Source organism: Diceros bicornis, chromosome 24 (assembly GCF_020826845.1).
Source record: "Diceros bicornis minor isolate mBicDic1 chromosome 24, mDicBic1.mat.cur, whole genome shotgun sequence".
Taxonomy (NCBI): domain Eukaryota; kingdom Metazoa; phylum Chordata; class Mammalia; order Perissodactyla; family Rhinocerotidae; genus Diceros; species Diceros bicornis.
The window spans coordinates 4,790,603-4,809,659 of NC_080763.1; the positions used below are offsets into that span (position 1 = coordinate 4,790,603).

A 19,057-nucleotide genomic window follows, 5' to 3' on the forward strand; every position below is an offset into this window, starting at 1 on the left:
CTGGCAAATCACAGGTGCTTAAGACCCTGGAAGAAAGTGCCCAGGAGGTGTGCACTTAGTTTTAAGAAAAGCTAAATAAGTGTGACATTTTTGATGGGCCTTTTCTTCACTTGAGCAGAATGACAATATTTTACTAGTCAACCAAGAGATAAACCAAGATTTAAACCAACTTCTCACCGTTCATGTAAAGCCTAACCTGAGTAGTTATTAAAAATGAATGGGATTGAAATAGATATAGAAGCACCTATTTTATTTCCACTTTCATGCTCTTGTATTTTGCACCGTGGTTTTAGATCTGGTTGTGAAGGCTGATTGGGGTGAAAATAGCCCTTAGAGACAGCTGCATGGGGGAGCAGGCTTCCAAGTCTGAGACAAAGTCCTCAGCTCTGGGTTCAGCTGTTACCAACTCACCAGTGACCTCAGCCCAATTTCCTCATCTTGAAAATGGAAACAGTAATGTTTATTGTCCTTCTTGGGATGCGATGATATCCCTCATTGGTACCCCCACGGGCCTTGGGCTGAGAGTCTGAGAGTCTAACCTCTCCTCTCTTCTCAGGGACTCTGTGTGTGTAGGTCAGGGTTCCAGGTCCAGGGAGGGCATTGGCTGTAGTCTCTCCCTCATCTACGCCTTTGTTGGAGACAGCAACTGCAGTGTCCAGTTACCCTGGGTCCTTCTGATTGAAGAGTCAAGGAGAAGTGAACATCCTTCCTCCACATCCTGACACGCTCCTGGATCACCAGCTCTCTCTGTCTTCTCCCTCCTCTGCAGGCCCGGTGACTTGGGGGAGGTCTCCATGGCCACCCTCTCTCTTGCTGTCCCCTGCTATTTGTTTCACCAATAACTGACTGCAAGGTGAATGGTAATTCTTCATTCACAACTTTGCTCACATTCATTACTTCGTTTTCTAGGTAATGTTTCCTGAGTCCTTACCATGTACAGACACTCTGCCTGCTCTCTGCTCTGTTATCCTCTTGTTAACTTGAGAAAACGGTGGATGAGAGAGGTTGAGAGAGCGCCCCAGACCAGACAGCTGATCCATGGTGAGGCCTGCCTCCCTCTGAGCCCGCAGACTGCCCTCACGCTCTCTGTCTTTGTGCCTTCCTCATGCAGTTGTCTTCCAGCTGTTCTCCCTCCAGCCGGGTCCCTCCTGCAGGCCACCAGCAGGTGTATCTCCCCATACTCCATTCTGATATTATTTCTTCCTCAAAAACTGCCCAGGGTTTTATTGCACACCAGCCCTCCCCAAGCTGACCTTGTATGTTTTCCCTCCTGCTTCCCCCAAACTAGTTCTCAGCTATAACCCACATGTTCTGCATACTGGTTCCTAAATACTCTTGTACCTCTGTGCATCATCCCTCCTCCACGGGAAATAGCCTCCCTGATCTCCGTCTCCCAATCTCCGACCTGTCCTTCGGGGCCGAGCACAGATTTGGAGCCTGCAATGCCTTCCTTGACTGGCCCAACTAGAAACCATTTCTCTCCCCTCTGAGCTTTTGTGGTACTTCTTGTATAATCGCTCAGATGGCATGGTATGTGGGGCCTGGCCGTGTACTGTTATTTTCTATTGTCAAGATCTCTAGAAGGATCTTGGCGTTTACAGGTGAGAAAGCCACAAAGAAGTTATGACAATGCTAGGGCCAGAGTCCAGGTTACCCAAATCCCAGCCCGGCAACTTTTTTCTACTATAGCCTTTTACCTTCTGTCCTTCCTTGGAGGGCAAGGACTGTACCCTGTCTATATTTGAAGTTCACATAGCATCCAGTGTAGTCTTGTATCCAGGGGATATTCAATAAATATTTGTTGAAAGAAAACAAAGGAAAGATTGAAGATAGGAAGGGAAAAGTAATAATAATAGTAATAGTTAATGCTTATGTGGCACTTCTGTTCTAATTTAATCCCCTTTCTAGTCAACTCACTAGAACATCCCTCTGAGAGAGGTGCTGTTATCTTCATCCCCATTGTGTAGGTGAGGAGACTGAGGCCAGAGAGGTGAAGTGCCTTGCGCAAGGTCACAGAGCTGGTGAGTGACAGAGACAGGACTTGAACCCGGGGTATCTGGCTCCTGAGTCTGTGCCCTTCTTCCTCCATCATGTTCCACTGCAGGGTCTGGAAGGACCCACAGACAAGGAGAGTCATGTCTACAGAAGGAAAGATGGAATCAGATCAGTGCCCAAGGCGACAGAGCAGAGGAAGTTTAGGTTAGGCTACCGTGTTTTGTCTTCTTTGTTCAAACTAAGAAGTCCCACTTCGAAGTGGGAGGTCGGCAAGGCTGCTGAGTTTGTGGCTGCCGCCTGGACGACAGTGGGACGCTGATGACCGTGAAGACCCTGAACGCACCATCCTGCTTTCTTCCTCACCTTCCATTCACTGTAGGAGACTGAGCCGAGGGGCTGTTACATCACCCACCTGCCCCTCCCCGGAGTTCCTCTGAGGAGGGCAAGGGGGCCACCATCTCCTCATAGGCTCCCTCCAGACGCGTGCTTTCCACGGAATACCCCATTAGAGGAAGAGTCATAGACTGGAAATCACCATCTACTAGAAATGAGGAGCAAATGTGTCAAGTTTGGCTGAAACAAGCTGATAAAGAATATTTAATGGGAGCTTTTCTCTTCAGAAGCATGAGTCTTATTTCATCCACCCTTCATGGGGCTGGTTTCTAACTAGGCCCACTAGCTGTTAGCGTTTCTGCTTATAACAGCACCACCTCGCTGTCTCACAGAGCCTCTCTCAGGCGTGCTGTGAGCTGTGGAGCATGTTAGAGGAAGTGGTCCTGCATTTAGGAGCATGGAAAGACGATTTTGCAGGCCTGTAAGATACCCTTTGCTCCAAGTCCTAGAGTGAATACAATACTGTTGCAGATTCGATGAATCAGAGCTGAATCATGTTGGAGTGTGGCTGCGTTTTGAGGGATTCCCTGTGCCCCCTGCCCCTGTGGGTGGACAGCACTGCTCTTCCTGTGTAAAGAAGAATCGTCATTTACACCCCAGACCACTACAACGTTTTTGTGGTAATGCTGTGAACCCACTGAGTGTTTGTTGTGGCCCAACTAAGACAACTGTATAGCTTAATGAGAAGTGATTTATTCTTTCTTCTAAACAGAACATGTGGTTCTCTGCCTGTTTGACTCAAGCAAGTCTGTCCGGCCCTATCCCTTGTCCCCATCCCCAGCAGCACCACCCTCCTGTAGATCTCATGGTGCATTTTTGTGACCACCATCCTGTCTGTTCCTGTAATTAAGGACTCTGAGCTATGTTAAACTAGGTTATTATTCTTCTAGTTTCTTGGAAGAACTGTGCGTGTGTGAGCATAGCTTTTCACCTAAAAGACTAAACCACAGAGTCCAGGAAGTAGAGGATGAATGGGCCAGGTGACTTGCATTTCTTAGCTCCTATGGGACTGTAGGCATTGCTATGCAGTGGATGCAGCCCAGACGGACCCTGAGCGAAGCAGAACTGGGTTCATGCCTCCGTGCTATGTTTTACCAGTTTGTGACCTTGGCCAAATGAATTAGCCTTTCTGATCTCAGTTCACATCTGTAAAATAAGGAGGATAAAGCCTAGCTTGCAGAGTTATTGAAAAGATTGCAAACTCTGGATGTGAAGTGCCCAGCTGATGTGCAAAAATTGATAGTGGTGTTTGTTGTTGTTACTGCTGCTGTTGTCGTCACTGTCACTACCACCACCTCTGCAAGTAGCTCTTGTGTATGGGAAGAGCAAAGGGGAAATGGACTGCTGTGGCCTCCCATGCACACAGGACACAGCTTTAATCTTCAAGACTACCTGCTTTCCTTACTATAGCAGCTAAATTGCTCCTAAAGCAAGTAAATGTAAAAATGGCCACCGTACACGGATGAAAACAAAGACTGAAGTGTTTCCGCACTCCAGCAGGGCCCCCTTAGCTGAGGAGTTCCTTCTTCCTTCCTTGTTTGCTTCCTCCCACCCACAGATATTGACAGGCACGGCCAAGCAGGTGCAGGGCTCAGAGCTGAGCCATAGGGGCCAAAGTTGAATCAGACATGGGCTCCGTCCTCAAGGAGCTTACATCTACCGGAAAAGAGTAAGTGCCTATACACATCTCAAAAGTTAGGTAGAAAATGGTAAGATCGTAAGAGAGATACCACTAAAGGGCTATGGCATTTAGGGGAGGGAGAAGTTTTACCTGGAGTTGAAATACACAGCCTAGCATCATCATTAAGAACACAGATTCTGGGGTTGGACCACCAGGTTTGACCCTTGGCCTTCCTCCTTACGCATGGCTCCTTGAGAAGGCTGGATCACATCTTTATGCCTCTGCTTCCTCATCTTTATAATGCAGGTAATCAGAGTACCTACCCCTCAGGGTTGTCGTAAGGATTAAGTGAGGTAGGTAAGTGCTCAGAACAGAGCCTGGCACACAGTGAGTGCCATGTTAGTGTTTGTTAGATGAATTTGCTGAAGGACAGGTATGGATTGACCCTTCAAGTGAAGGTGGGCAGTCTTCTTCCAGGTGGAGGGGTAGCATGAGCTAAGGCAGAATCTGCTGAGGCTTAGGCTCCAGGAAGATGAGAGAAGAGAAAGGCAGCTTGGGACAAGATTGTTGAAGGTCTTGAGTGTCAGGCCAGGAGTCGTGGACTTTACTGAGAACGTGAAATGAACTCAGTCTTCTAGAAGTCAACGTATGTGAAGCCAGAATCTGAACCTGTCTCAGCCTAGGTCTCTATGTCTCCGTTGCCGTGAGTTTGGCAATGAACCAGATGCCAGCGGGCTGAAATCGAAGCTTGGATTATCAGGGCTCAACACAGGGGCCTGAAGTGACACCTCAGGGAAGATGTGCAGCGGAGCCAAAGCAGAAAGTTAAACTGCAGGGGAGGGGGGCGCAGAGCCTGGGGGGCAGGGGCAGGATGCATCACACCCTTACCTTCGTCTACAGCTTCCTTTTCAGATTACAGACTTTTTTCTTTAGGGTACGGTCAGCTGCTTTGGTTTTGTTTTCATCTGTTGCTTTATTTCTTTTGAGCCTCCAGTTGGGTGCAGTCATCTTGACCCTTTATGCTAGGGTGGAGGGGGGTGGGGATGATTAAAACCCATCCCAGGAGACTTCATTTACAGCATCTATAGATGTGGCACTTTGTCAGAATGTGGCACCTGTCGCTCTCAGCCCATCTTCTGCGCATCTACAGCTGGATCCAGTAGGACTTCAGAAAGGGCTGCATAAAGTTCAGAGGGCCCCTAGGAGGACGTCCCATCACATTGGGGTTTGTTTGTAAATGAAAAATTGGAGGGTTGGAATTACTTACACTTGATTTGCTTTCAACTTTAGCTGTGTGAAGGCTACCTTTAATTTAAAAAAGATCATCCAAGTTATTGTGAAAGGATAATATTGTTTTTTAAGTGTTAGGCGGACGTGGGGCAGTTCCTAAGACCATATGTAAGTCATTTAAAATTCTTTTTGGGACAAGGTAGTGCGTAATAAATCTATGTATGTACCAAATCGAGATCAATTACCATAAAATGTCTGTCTGTAACATGGGAACAATGAAATGATCAAGTGCAACCGTAAAGTAATTTATTGCCCTGGAAACTGCTCTGCATCTTCCCACGCAGTGATGGAGTGAAATATCACTGTGTTAACAGTGGAAGAGTGATCCTCTGGCCCAGGCTGCAGTCCACCAGCAGTTGAGGGTGACTGGAAGAGATCTTGAATGATCTTGAATGAGGGGTGCCTAGGGGCTTTTCTCAAAGGTTAACTTACAAGCTAGGAAGGTAGACAGGCACATTCGTAAATGATGGCAAGTATTTGCTGATTTGGGCTTGAAGGGCATTTTTTCCATACTCCTCCAGTGGCTTTTTATCAGAGCATTGTATTCTGATCTTGGAAACTGTTACTTATCCATCACATCCGTGCTGAAGAGTGAAGTTTGTCCCCAGCTGTCTGACAGCCAAGTCACACCAGCTTCAGTAGGAGCCACACATGTGTGTCCAGAGGGAGACTTTGGCTCTTTCAAACTTAGGCCTAAAAGGCTTGTTTAATATATTATGTAAGAAAGAGTGAGGTCATATAAATAGTCATGGCTCCTACCTTGAACCAAAAGTCGTCCTTATTTGGTGCTTCCAAAGTTAGAAAACAATACAGGCAATACAAGCTCTCTCAGGGTCAGTGAAGAAATAATGGCTGCCTGTTCTCCACTGTGGGTTTGTGACAGTGTCAGCAAAGCAGGCTGCCTGCTGCTTTTAGCACTTGAAGTTTGGACTGGTTTCATTTACCCTCTCAGCCCGCTTAGAAGGAACATTCTGGAAGTCCACTGAATCCCCACCTGCTGTTAGGATGCCCAGGCATCATTGAGGGGAAGCTCTACAGCGGGGCTCTAGGCGCTGGGCCCGGGGTCGGGTGGCTCTGCAGCCCTTGGGAGGGAGCAGTGGCCCCCACCGACAGCCTTGCCACTCTGCAGGGCCCTTTTGCAGCTGAGTCTAAGAAGAAATAGCATAACACTTCTCTCAGATCATCATTTTGGCTGAGCTCAAGGTAGATCAAATTTCACCCTTAAATAACTGTCTTCTGTCTGTGTAAACAGTCACGGCCATTAGTCTTACACTTCAAACCTCAGCCCATGGATCTGGATTGGTTTCTTTTTCAGACCTTACCTCTGAGGGCCACTCTGCCCTGCTTTCTGAAGCCTCTGTTGCCTCTATGCATTCAGTCTGCTCTCTGAATCTTAAAAAGCCATGCTTGGGCACATAGAATTACGTGGGGAGGGGAGTGAAGAAAATTCATTCACTTCTCCCCCCTGGGACCTAAATCCATTTTAGCATCCCACTTGCATCCAACCAGAAATGGCAAAATATTAAAGCATGGTGTTCTCATTCTTTTGGATGGGAAGAAGAGGTTATGCAAAGGAGGCCTGTGTCCCTGCAGAGTGGGAGAGAAACCTAACGAGGTTTGTCTCATTTAAGAAGTAAATATATTCAGTGGCAACAAAGATGCTGCCAACTAAATTTATTCCATTTTTAGGAAGAGAAGGGCAGGAGTTTTGCTGCTCCTTTAAGTTGCCTTTTGGATATAAATTTCTGCATGAGGTTCTCTTAAAAAGTAAGAACACAACAGCAGCTTGTTTAAAACTTGACCTCTTCAGCATGCCTAAGAGTTTGAGAAACAAAAGAGAAGGCAATGGATAATTGATTCTGTTCTCCAAATTGATTCTGTCATCCTGACACTGGACAGGTCCTGGCTTGGTTTCTACCACACAGGTTTTTAGTCTCTGCCAGCAAGAGGACACAGTTGGTGTCTACCTTTCTGCTGATGTCTTTAAATGTCAAAAACATGAGAAGGAAATCCATTGACACACTTGTCATTGTGACAATGCAGTATATCCCTTAGCATCCATGTAGCCATGCCCCAAATGACACTCAAATCAGTGGGATGGGGAGAGATTTTTAAAAGAAGGTAGAAAATGCCCTACCATGGAGAGCAGCTTATTTTATAGCCAGGAAGCCAAGGAATCTTTCTGAAATTTTTGCTTGAGGGCTAAACTTTAAACTTATTCCTTAGCCACACATTAGGTCTAGGTCTAACTATGCAGAAGTATAAGGACATGAGAACCCATGTTTCAGCAGTAGAGAGCTTCAAATCATTAGTTTGTTTCTAAATGTAAGATTTAGGAACTCTGTGATTTAATCAAAATGATTGCTTCTGTTAGCAAGTCAATAGAGTTGTCATATCAAATTAAGTTTTATCAAGTTTTGGCTGATAGGGATATTCACCAACCTGGATCCCAACACGGTGTGTGCTCACTGCATTTATGAAAGTGAGGCTGGAGTCACCCTGCAATAGAAGTGAGGTCACCTTAATTGGCATGTTTTAATGCTATGTGGCAATGGGGACATCAGAGCCCCAGTGAATAAGCAAGTAGCCTGTTGGGAGGAAGATCTCATGGTAGACATTCCTTGCTTGGAAGGTTTAGAAAATTCAGTCCTCCAGTAAATGTCTCGCGCAGGCACAAACCTTAACCTAAATAGAGAGGGCTAAAAAAGAATCCTTTCATGGTAGGGCTCCCTTAAATTAGCTCAGCTAATCTATTCATCTGTGTGTGCTGACTTGTGCCTAAACGTTGGAGGCCAAATCCAAAAAAAGAAAAAGCAAGCCCGTGGCTCAATCCTAGGAAAGACGTGAACCAGAGTGTAATCTTGGACAAAGGAGCCACTGCATACCACAGCAAGTCCATATTAGAGAAAAGATATGCCCGCTCCTCACAATCACCCTCATTAATTCACTTCACGTTTTGGCTTTGCAAGTGCCTTTGGCATATTCAGATTTCTCCATTTATTGTGATTCTTCTCAATTTTCAAATCATTTTATGGTCCAGGTTTCAAACTTCAGATAAGATCAGAAGTTTTGAAAAGACGTTAGCTGTTGGTACTTTTAGTACTTTCAATATTTCCACCTTCCCTGGCTTCCCAAGATATGCTCAGGTAAGAACTTTTTAAATAGATGGCCAGGATGACAATGTTCTAGGCCTTCATCTCCTAAACATAGGTGGCAATTCTCAAGAAAGAAGAGGGCTAAAGAGATTTGGACTCCAATTTCTGTAACTAGAATGGCAGAGGGGAACACGACAGGATGCAAAAGAGGTCCCCACAGCCTTAGAGCCTTGCATTATGCACTTGCTTCCCACTGAAGCCGGAGACCCGTTTGTACAGTCAAGTTTGCTGTACCTGCTGAAACACTGCACATGCTCTGCCTGAGTTCTGGCCACGCAGTTCCCTCATTTTCTTATCTGACTTGTTATCTACTGGTGACTTCCCATTTCTCTGGGAAAGTCAGCTAGTGGAAGACACCTGAAGAAGAAAATCAGGACAAGAGAAGGTATTTGGAAGTGGTCCAAAGGTAGTGCTCTATGTGTTAAGGGTCTGTGGAATTGCCCTTGAAAGGCTGTTATTGATCCTAGCACTTGTACCACACTATGTAGTGTTTGGGTAACCAATTTGCTCATGGTCTTAGAATCCTTATAATTGGATGGATCTATGCTTTTTGCTGTCTGATGAATGTTTCTATTTAAAAAGAACAAAACAATAACAAAAAACCCCAATTCCTACTACCCTGCCTCCTCCATGCATAGTATTCTACTGTGCTTTATTCCTGAACCTGACTCATTCAGCTTTTCTCCTGGAATTTGTCAGTATGGAGCCTGGTTAATGGAGAAAATGAGTGCAGTGCCCAGGCACAGGGCCATGACTCATTCCTGGCAGTTCAGGGGCTTTGTAATGGAAATCGTAGTTCCAAGCCTCGGTTCTTACCAAGTGGATATGTGAATATTAATGAAACAAAGCAAAATCTCCGGGGCTCCTTCATAACTCACACCATACATTCAGTGTCTGCTTATGGAGTGAAGGTTCCTCTCCATAACCCACACGTGCTTGAATACCATAATATTGTGTTAATTAGTCTTTTAAAGCACAGTAACATATTTGGCTTGCTGAAAGGAGGAAATTCTCTCATTTGTTGGACCTGTTTGGTTAAAAGGGCATGTTTGTCTACTGAATTAGTCTCCTAGGGTTTATACTAGTATCTGAATGCTTTTTAAGTAGTCTCTAATGACCTGCAGCTGATTCTCATTCATTTATTCTCTCTCTCTCTCTTTCTACTTACCTATCTATAATTGTGTGTGTGCGGTATATGGATGACAGGTAGGTAGGTAGGTAGGTAGGTAGATAGATGGGTAGATAGATAGATAGATAGATAGATAGTCTATTGAGAGAGCATGGTTAATTGAAACCCTGGATAATCCCAACCTTTTATTTTACCTTCTGCTTGACCCAACCTTGTCCCCAAACTTCTTTCAAGTGACATTACTTTCTTTGTCCTATGTAAGATTTAAAAGTAGTAAAATAGCCAAGAAACAGACAGAAGGAAGAAGTAGGGGAAACACACAAGACAGATATTTGAAATGCTTGTTTTTGATTGACTCAGGTTTGAATTTTGTGTCTGACAGACAGGTAGGACTTTGTGGAAACTCACACCTGAGCCAGTTTCCCGTCACTCTTGGAGACTGGGACAGAAGGTCAAATGTTTAAAGTTGGGTTTTGGTGATTCTTATATGTCTACAGTCCGTTGCACCAGGAATGTTTTGGAGCTGCTAATTGGAAAGCAGACATTTAGAAGATATTTTCAGCAAAAGAAGAGAATGAGCAGTAAACCTTATAACTCTGCCACTTTATTCTGATCCTGTGTTCTCTAACAATAGCTCCCTGCTACGTGCTCTTAAAACACAAGTGCTAATATTATGAGAAATAAATTATAGGAAAAACAGTCTAATCTTTTCTAAAAGTGCTAAAAATACCAATCTGCAACGAGGAACTTTTAAACTTTCTTCCCTTTCCAGATGATGCAGGATTCTAGGCAGAGACTGGATTTCAGAGGACACTCAGGCCTGGGCGAGAGAGGAGGTTTTAGCTTATAGGAGTAAAGATCTTTAGACAAGGACATTCAAAGTGAACGCCTTGTCATGACACTAGTGCTGAGTCTTTAGATGCACAGACCATTGTTTTCCATGTCTTTCTTTGGAAGCATCTGGTGATGGAAGGGTATTATGTTTACTGTTTTCTTATGAGGAAACTGAGGCACAAGAGGTTGCATTTCCAGACTTAGAACCTAGGGCTATGTCCCTGAGGTCCCATCTGCAGTTGGGAGACAACTCTGCACCAAACTGTTTGGCACTGCTGGTTTCTGTATGGGAACTCTGCCATCTGCTTATCCTTACGAGGTCCATCTCTCACAATGTGCGAAGAGAGAGACTTCTGTTTGATAGCCTTCAAGGTTTGATGAGGGATTTTGTCCAGGACCCGAGATAAAGAAGGCAGGATAGGATAGTGACCTGGAAGATTTGGAGGCAAAATGATGGTGGGACAGGTGTGTGTGTGTCCAGAGAAGATGGAGTGTGTGTTCAAAGCCCCACTGGGGACCTCCTTATCTTCCGATCATAGATGGCTTATGTCCATCCTCCGCCATCATTCGTTCCTATGTTGTGTCTGCTGGGAAATCTCACAAGCATGTCTGAGGTCACTGTGTATTTCTTTATACAGAAATCTTTTCTTAAGCTTCATGAAGTTGTAGAATAAGAACTACGCAAGTGAAAAGTAACAGTATTGGTCTTAATACACCTGCCAGATGTTCTGTTTGGAAAAAAAGTTACTTTTCAGAAAATAAAAAATAATAAGACAGTGTCTGGTGAATTGGGCTCTCATTCCCACGTCTGCTGTGGGTGGCTTCTTGCTGATGCGGTGTAGTTTTCAGGTCTGTGACTGAGGGACTTGGATTGTGTATGTCTCTGGACTATGAGTAGAGATAATGTTTAGGGTTCTAATGTGGGTATTGAGGTCTTTTTAGTGTATGATTACTTTTTGATATCGTGATTTTAAGGGAAAGTTAACTAAACTTAAGTTGCTTAAATTTAGCCACATTTCTTAAATATCCTTTTCTGGAAAATTGAAAAGTGACTTAGTTGAAACAAGATCCAGAAACGCTCTTTTCAGCACATTCTTCAGTTTATAATGCTAAGATCTGAAGAATACTTAAAGTAACTAGCATCACTGAGACCTGATGAAGCAGTTCATATTTTTACTTTTATTTTTTATTTGAGAAGTAGTTGCCACGTAGAGTAAAAGAACCTCATGCTTTTAATCTTTCCAGTTGACATTGCCAGTGTGAGTGTTGTTATTGTTAGAGAATCATAATGGCATGTTCTGGAGGCTCTTCTCCTCTCACCCGACACACCCTTGCACTTGCACCGGCCAGCGTAGCCAGAGGAAGAAGAAGAAAGCAACATCACATTTGCCGTCAGTACGTGATTCTCTGTTGCTTTGGAGGCCTGCTGGGATTTGCTCTTAAACTATTATTAAATTTCTAATGTCCACCCAGGTTTAGATTCATTCGTAAGAAGAACCAAGAAGACATAAGTGCACTGGTCAGGCCACGCTGTGTGGACCTTTCTTCAGTGAGCCTTTGTGTAGCCTCCCAGCGAGGACAGTGGACACAGCGCCAGGCTGGGGAACGGGACATGGGGCTGCGTAGAGGGCCTCGCATACGTCACCTCACCTGCACCAGCCTCCTCTCCACACCACTTGCCCAGTCATGCTTGTTTTGAAAATTGGGTGTGATAATGTTTAGAAAGAGATTTTGCAAACTTTTAAAAAAAGTACTCCTCAGATGTTAGATATTAATAAGTTATAAAGGAAACCATAAGTTGAGTAGGTAAATGTAATTATGTGTGTGTATCGATCATTATGTGTGGGGGACACCAGTAATTTTGGAAAAGTTTTTAGTCACTTCTTGATGGGGCCCCAAGTGAAAAATATGCAGAGACCAATTCAGCAGTTTCTTTTTCTTTTTTTTTTTTCCTGTAAGGAAGATCAGCCCTGAGCTAACATCCATGCCAGTCCTCCTCTTTTTGCTGAGGAAGACTGGCCCTGAGCTAACATCTATTGCCAATCCTCCTCCTTTTTGTTTTCCCTTTCTCTCCCCAAAGCCCCAGTAGATAGTTGTATGTCATAGTTGCGCATCCTTCTAGTTGCTGTATGTGGGACGCCGCCTCAGCATGGCCGGACAAGCGGTGTGGCGGTGCACGCCTGGGATCTGAACTTGGGCCGCCAGTAGCGGAGCGCGCATACTTAACCGCTAAGCCACAGGCCCCACCCCAGCAGTTTCTTTAAGTTTAAACAAAGTGAGAATTGGAAATCTCCCAAAAGACAAGCAGTAGAGGTAAGCTGTGGCAGACCGCTGCCCCAGATGATGGAAAGATGTGTGACTGATGCAACGCCCACTGTAAGAAGAAACACAGAGCCACTGAAGAGCGCTATTGTAATGGTACAGTGTTTGGTTACAGGACTGGCCTTACAGGGAGTGTAGGGTGAATATTATAAACACGCCTGAGGTGAAGGGAGTGTTTGGTTCAGGAATCCCTGGACGAAGAAGGAGCCATGTTCCCATCCCACAATATGGCCTTTAATGTTCAGGGCATGGGGAGTCTGCTGCATGCATGAAAGAATCTTGTTGATTCTTCCTATGAGTTTATAGAGGAAGAGTCCATAAGTTGTACTTAGTTCTAAGACTCAGAAAGCAGCAGAAGCAGCTGGGACTTGCTCAGTTCCATGTTGGCCTCTTGTCTCTACTGTTTCATTCCGTTTGCTGTCCTCTGTGGCATCTCCGTCTCCCCAGGCCAGGCCTGTACAGGAGGGAGTCACAGAAAAATAAAATAAGGTGGTTTCCCAGAGGCTGTTGAGCACTGGTGCCAACTGTAGCCAAGTGACAAACACCCACCATATCTGGGCCCTAACTCTCAACCAGCGCCCTCCCAGCACACATCCCACTGAGGGCTCATCTTTTGAATCTCTCTGACATGTCCTAATTCCTGATAACCCTGCTAATGTTAATGCTTACTGATCATCAGTTATATTTTAAGCATTACTTTTGTTCCAAAAAGTATTTAAGATGGAGTTTCTCAGCACATAATCAAGTTCCCAAGATGTGCACTGATGCTCTGGCCTTCACGGGCTCAGGCTTTAGGACACGAGGGAGGGCTGTCATCTCTTGGAGTCACAGTTATCTCCTTTCTGGGGTACCCCTGATGGGGATGGAATAGCAGGCAGATGGCATCTGATTCCAGGATATCTTGTAGGGTTGGCCTAAAACCCAGGCTCAAGTGGTTGTGAAGTAGGACAGAGTGTGAGGCACAGGACCGTGCCAGGATTCAAGAAGAGTCAGGGAAGCCCCCTTTTCTGTCTAGGGAGGACCCACGGGGGTGGTGGTGATGCACTTGCCCAACACAGTCACATATGGTTCCTGAGTTCTTAACTGAGAGGGCTCATTCTGAGGGAGGCTGAGCGTGAGATTGGGAACCCAGAATGACCTTTTCTCCATCAAATTCATCAACTTCCATGATTCTTCCATTGAGAATCACTTCTCAGCTTGATTTATTTCTACATCAGAGCCCACTACACACACAAACCCATCCTTTTCCCCACAGAGCTCTGAAAACACTCATCTGTCTGCATACTTTTAATCAGAAAATTTAGATTACTCTCCGCAGATTGCCTATTTCTTGAAGGAGGAGAAGATGGCATAGTAGTCATTTTGAAAGGATTAAGTGGTCGTTTGAGCCAAAAAGAAATCACCTTTTTATTCTTCAAGGCAAAGGCTTTTTCAAGCCAGCTGCTTGAAGTCTAAATTGTTCCACACGGGAGAATGGGAGGCATGTCTCCTGGTATATCCAGGTGGGCACAGTCTTTTAGTGAGTGGCAGATATATGAGATCTTCTGTATGGAATTCCCGGGGCCAACAGACTCACAGAGAAGGGATTTTTCAAATCCTGTCATTTCAAACTCCAGGCAAAATATTGGCATAGAAAACAGAGTTTTCCCAAGTCAACCCATCATTGACTCAGATATTAATAGAACATCAGGAGTCAAGAAAAGTTAGAAGGTAGAGATTTTAAAGTCAGACCTGGTTTTAATTTATATGTCATTATTCCTACTAGTTAGAGAAGCACTCTCCCCCAATACCCTGTCCCAAGCATACATTGTTCACCCATTAAAGACGAGTTAACTTTTTTTTCAGGGTGCCACCTTAAGGGTCATTAATTTAGCAAATTAACTCACATTCCTAGAAAAGCTCCTTGGCTTGTGCCACTAAATATTTACCTAGTTAGTGACACTCAAATGGCACCCCAAAATCGTGGGTCCGCTTCCAAAGGGTGAGCAGTTTACTTTCAGGAAATGAATTAGTCACTTGTGGAGTCAGACCAACACCCAGGCCGCTCAGTTTCAACATACTTTACAATGCAAAAGGGAACTTTCCTACCTCAGACTTTCAAACCTTTTCCAGATGGATCGAGAGGGGCAAGTGCATGGAAGGCAGGGAGGCTGGTCCAGCTTGGTGGCTGAGCACCATGATGGTGGCTACAGGCTGGTGGTGGGTGGCTGATAAGAGGCATCCTTGAATGCCTGGAGAGAGATGCCTCCTGTGCCTACCCTGTTTCCATTTGCCAAACACCCATGAGAAACGCAGGAAATCTGTGGACAGGCCAGAGTGTGCTCAGCTGAGGTGGTGCCCCACCCCACGCCCCCCAGTTGCCTTTGTGGGTTTCACCTCTCAGCTGCAGCTGCCCACAGCTGTCTGGGAAATGGATCTGGGCCTGGGAAGCAGCAGCAGGGGAGTGGGGTGCAATATGGTATGTTTTTCGAAGCTGGACCTTTTTGCCCTGGTGGCCAAAACAGGGAGTCAGGAGGCCCACTGTGTGCCGCAGAGAGAGACATTGGGAGGAGGTGGCTGAGCGCAGCCTGCTGTTCAGTTCTGGGTGCCACGTTTTCCAAGAGACATTGAGTGGACCCAGAGGAGGGTGGCCAGCAGGCTGTGGGGGTCTATATATCACATTATTTCAAGATTATTAGAAGGAACTGGGGATTTTTATCCTGAAAAAGAAAATTTAGGGGGGATGGCTATCTTGTGAAAGGGGAAGTCGTTTTTTTTTTTTTTTTGTATTTTATTATTGTAGTAAAATATACATAACATAAAATTTGCCATTTTAATCATTTTTAAGTGTACAGTTCTGTTACATTAATTATATTCACAATGTTGTGCTACCATCACCACTGTTTATTTCCAGAACATTTTCATCATTCCAAACAGAAACTCTTTACACATTAGACAACAACTTCCCTCCTCCTCTCAGCCCCTAGCAACCACTGTTCTACTCTCTGTCTCTATGAATTTGCCTACTCTAGGTAACTCATGTAAGTGGAGTCATACAGTATTTGTCCTTTTGTGTTTGGCTTCTTGCACTTAGCACAGTGTTATCAAGGTTCATCTATGTTGTAGCATATGTCAGAATTTCATTCCTTTTAGAGGCTGGATAATATTCCATTTTATGTATAGACCACATTTTGTTTATCCATTCATCTGTTGATGGGCGTTTGGGTTGCTTTTGGTTATTGTGAACAGTGCTGCTGTGAACATGGGTGTACAAGTATCTGTAGATTTATTCTTTGTGGTTTCAGAAAAACTGACCTTTGCTGAATGGGAAGACACTGCAGAGAGGCCAGTTATGGCTGCAGTAATCCTGGCTCTCTGATGGTGGAAGTGGGCTCCCTGTGGCTAGGGAGTAACTCAGCCCGGGTGACCATCAGGGAGGAATCATGCGGTGGGACCCCCACAACTAGTAAAGGAAGGGCCAGAGGATCTCTGAGGTCCCTTCCATGTCCAGAATTCTGTGATTCTCAAGCAGGTGGAGTGTGCATCCTAAGGGAACGATCTGGAGAAAAAGAAAGTGATGTCTGGTCAACTTTCCCCTGAGGAGAAAATGGGGAAGTGGGATGGCAAATTATCTACCGGTCAGGAGAGGTGACTTGCAAAACTATCTCTGGCCTGGACTTGAGATCAGACGCTGATGATGCTGTGAAGCTCAAACAGAGGTCCTGCTTAGTCGTGGGGAGATCTCCCCAGAGCTCCGTAGAAAGCTTTCCTCCACACTAGCATCCTGAGTGGGGGTAGGGTGAGGTCCAGGGTTCTCGGCACAATCCCCTCATGTCTGCCCAGAGAGAGGGCTACCCCCTGGGAGACCTGTCTGAGCTCCATCTCCACGTAGGTTATGCAGAGTCCAGGTCGGGAGTGAGAGCAGGTGGAGAAGGCTGGACTGGGAGTGTGCAGGAGTGAGTGTCAGCTGAGGTGGGGATGCCCTGGTATCCAACGCAATTAGCTTCATTCTGTTACAGTTAGGGATTTTCTTATCATTCATTGGGGAGGCCTAGCCAGAGAATTCCAGCATTCCAGAGTGAGTTTAATTGTGGGTGATTTCATTCTGCCCTTTTTATGTTGGAGCCAGGGCCTTGCGTCATATAACAGTGAATTCAGGAGATTTTTATTTGCATGTGAATCATAGCTTTTCCAGCTGAATGTCACTTACTTGGAATTTTTGTCTGATTTTGTTTTTGTTTTTGTCTCTTGGTGTTTTTCCATCAGGCTCTTTGGCTAACCAGAAAAAAAAAAAAAATAGAGGAAGGGCTCAATGTGACTGGAGCAGGGTTTGAGTTGGCAACTCAAAAAGGAGAGTGTTATGAATGTGAAAAAAGGAAAACGGATGCTTTATTTTGCTTTGAGGAAGGGACCAAGGCCAAGTCAAATTGAGAGCTCTAATTTGGGAATGGTGTTATTACAGGTCATTGGGAGTTGGTTACGCTCTAAATTGGGAGGCCAGTCACATGAGGAGGCAGCAAAGGCGATCACATGGGGGACAGTCAGGGATCTTTTACAATTAAGTTTTGTTTCATTTACTACACGGTTGAAATGCACTTCTGTCATGTTGAGAAACCAAGTCACCTTATTGGCTGGTGTGTGCTCCCTGTCTTGACCCATCAGTTGTCTTATAAATGAACCAGTTCTTCTGATATGTGTGCTTTCCGGGGCTTTATTTAGGCACTGGAATCTGTTCAGTGATTAGTTGAGCAGGCCTTGTGCTAAAGGTTATATATCTGTTCTTCACCTTCACTTTCAGATCTGATTCCAAGGGGCCTGCTTCCTTTTCTTCCAAAGGCTCTACCCATTGTAGATCTCAAGGTCAAGACATTCTGATAACTTTAGAAATATATATATATATATATAAAGAAGTGATGATCTCTATTTATTTGATTATCTTTCATTTTCTCAGTACAGTTACTGTAAGCTTGCAAAATAAAAACAAAAAAAAGATGGGTCCTGCCCCACCATGGGCAGTTAGGAACAAAGTATTCTTCCTACCACAAAATTGCAGCCTCTTGACATTCTTGGCATCATGGGGATCATGGGGCACACACAACAGGAAGGGTTGTTTGTGGTAAGCTGCTGATTTTTCTTAGAGAACCAAAGTTGGCTTCATTGATGTATAAAGCCCTGTTTAGTTAGCTGTGTTTGAAATAAAAACAAAAAAGCAGCCCAAGAAGAATATCTAGAATTCAGTGTCCCTGCAATCAAGTTGTGCTCATGGTCCTAAATGTGGTGTGTTACCAAGCCTGTGACACAGAGTCTGCTGGTGCTTCTGAAGCGTGCGGACCGGCGATGCTTGTGATCAAGGTTAGGAATAGAAGGTGTGTGGAAACTTTCTATAAAAGGCAGCCAGCTCCCCTGGATTGGTGTGGACAAGTGGTCAGGAAGCTCTAGCACTGTTTACAGCTGTCCCAGGGTACTGCTGTGTGACGTCGGGTGAGTTTTTCTGTGCCTCAGTTTCTCTGAATACCATATTGGTTTTGGGATGGGAGGATAAGGGCTTCTGGAAATGTATGAGATGTGAGATGTTATCAGGTAAATGGAGGGAGCGTGGTGTCATGGGAGCACAAATCAGAGCCATGTGTCCCCAAACAGGGCTGGGCTGCTAGTCTCTCCTCAGGCATCATCCACTGAGGGTGATGCTTCTGACATCACAGTACCCAGCTGGACACCCAATAATGATGAGCTGTGGCCAGTGGACACCAGAGGAGGGAAGAAAAGGAGGAGGACAGAGTGGAAAGGGAGGAGATGGAGCAATCCCTTATGTGATAATTCCATCAACTCACAACTTTTTCACCTAACATCTGGTTCAACTGGAATGTGTTCAGCTCCACATAACCTGTACAGCATCTGTGCCCTCCCCGCCAAACTCAGCAAAATATTATGGTCCTCTAATCAAGAGATTTTGCTCCTGTTGCTGCATGTCTCGTGGTTCATCGTCAGACCCGTGAGTTGATACTTCTTCATCAGATGCTCTTCAGAGCAACCGTTCAGAGGTAACGCTCTGGCTCTGCAGTCCAGCCTCATCTGGGCCTCCTGCGACCCTCCTTGGAGCACCCTCCTTGGAGCAGCCCAGAACTCGGGGGATGATGTAGGGGTGGTTTGTAAGGGTGTGATTCTGTGATAAAGATGCTTTAAAATGGAAATTCTCACCTTCATTTTAGTCACAAGCCACCCCAGGCCTGGGCAGACTTGTTTATTCTTCTGATGGCACTCTTCAAACACAAGTGGGCCACATGGTAGCTCCCCTGTCCAGCCTCAGAAGGCACTGTGACTCCTTTTAACTGGCTAGAT

The 19,057-nt window shown here is 45.1% G+C and overlaps 1 protein-coding gene across 9 annotated transcripts in view; it reads left to right on the forward strand.

Annotated features, from left to right (window-relative positions):
- SAMD4A (sterile alpha motif domain containing 4A) overlaps positions 1–19,057 on the forward strand; it is a 211,673-nt gene that overhangs the window by 88,985 nt on the left and 103,631 nt on the right. The gene's annotated exons all lie outside the window — the stretch shown is intronic.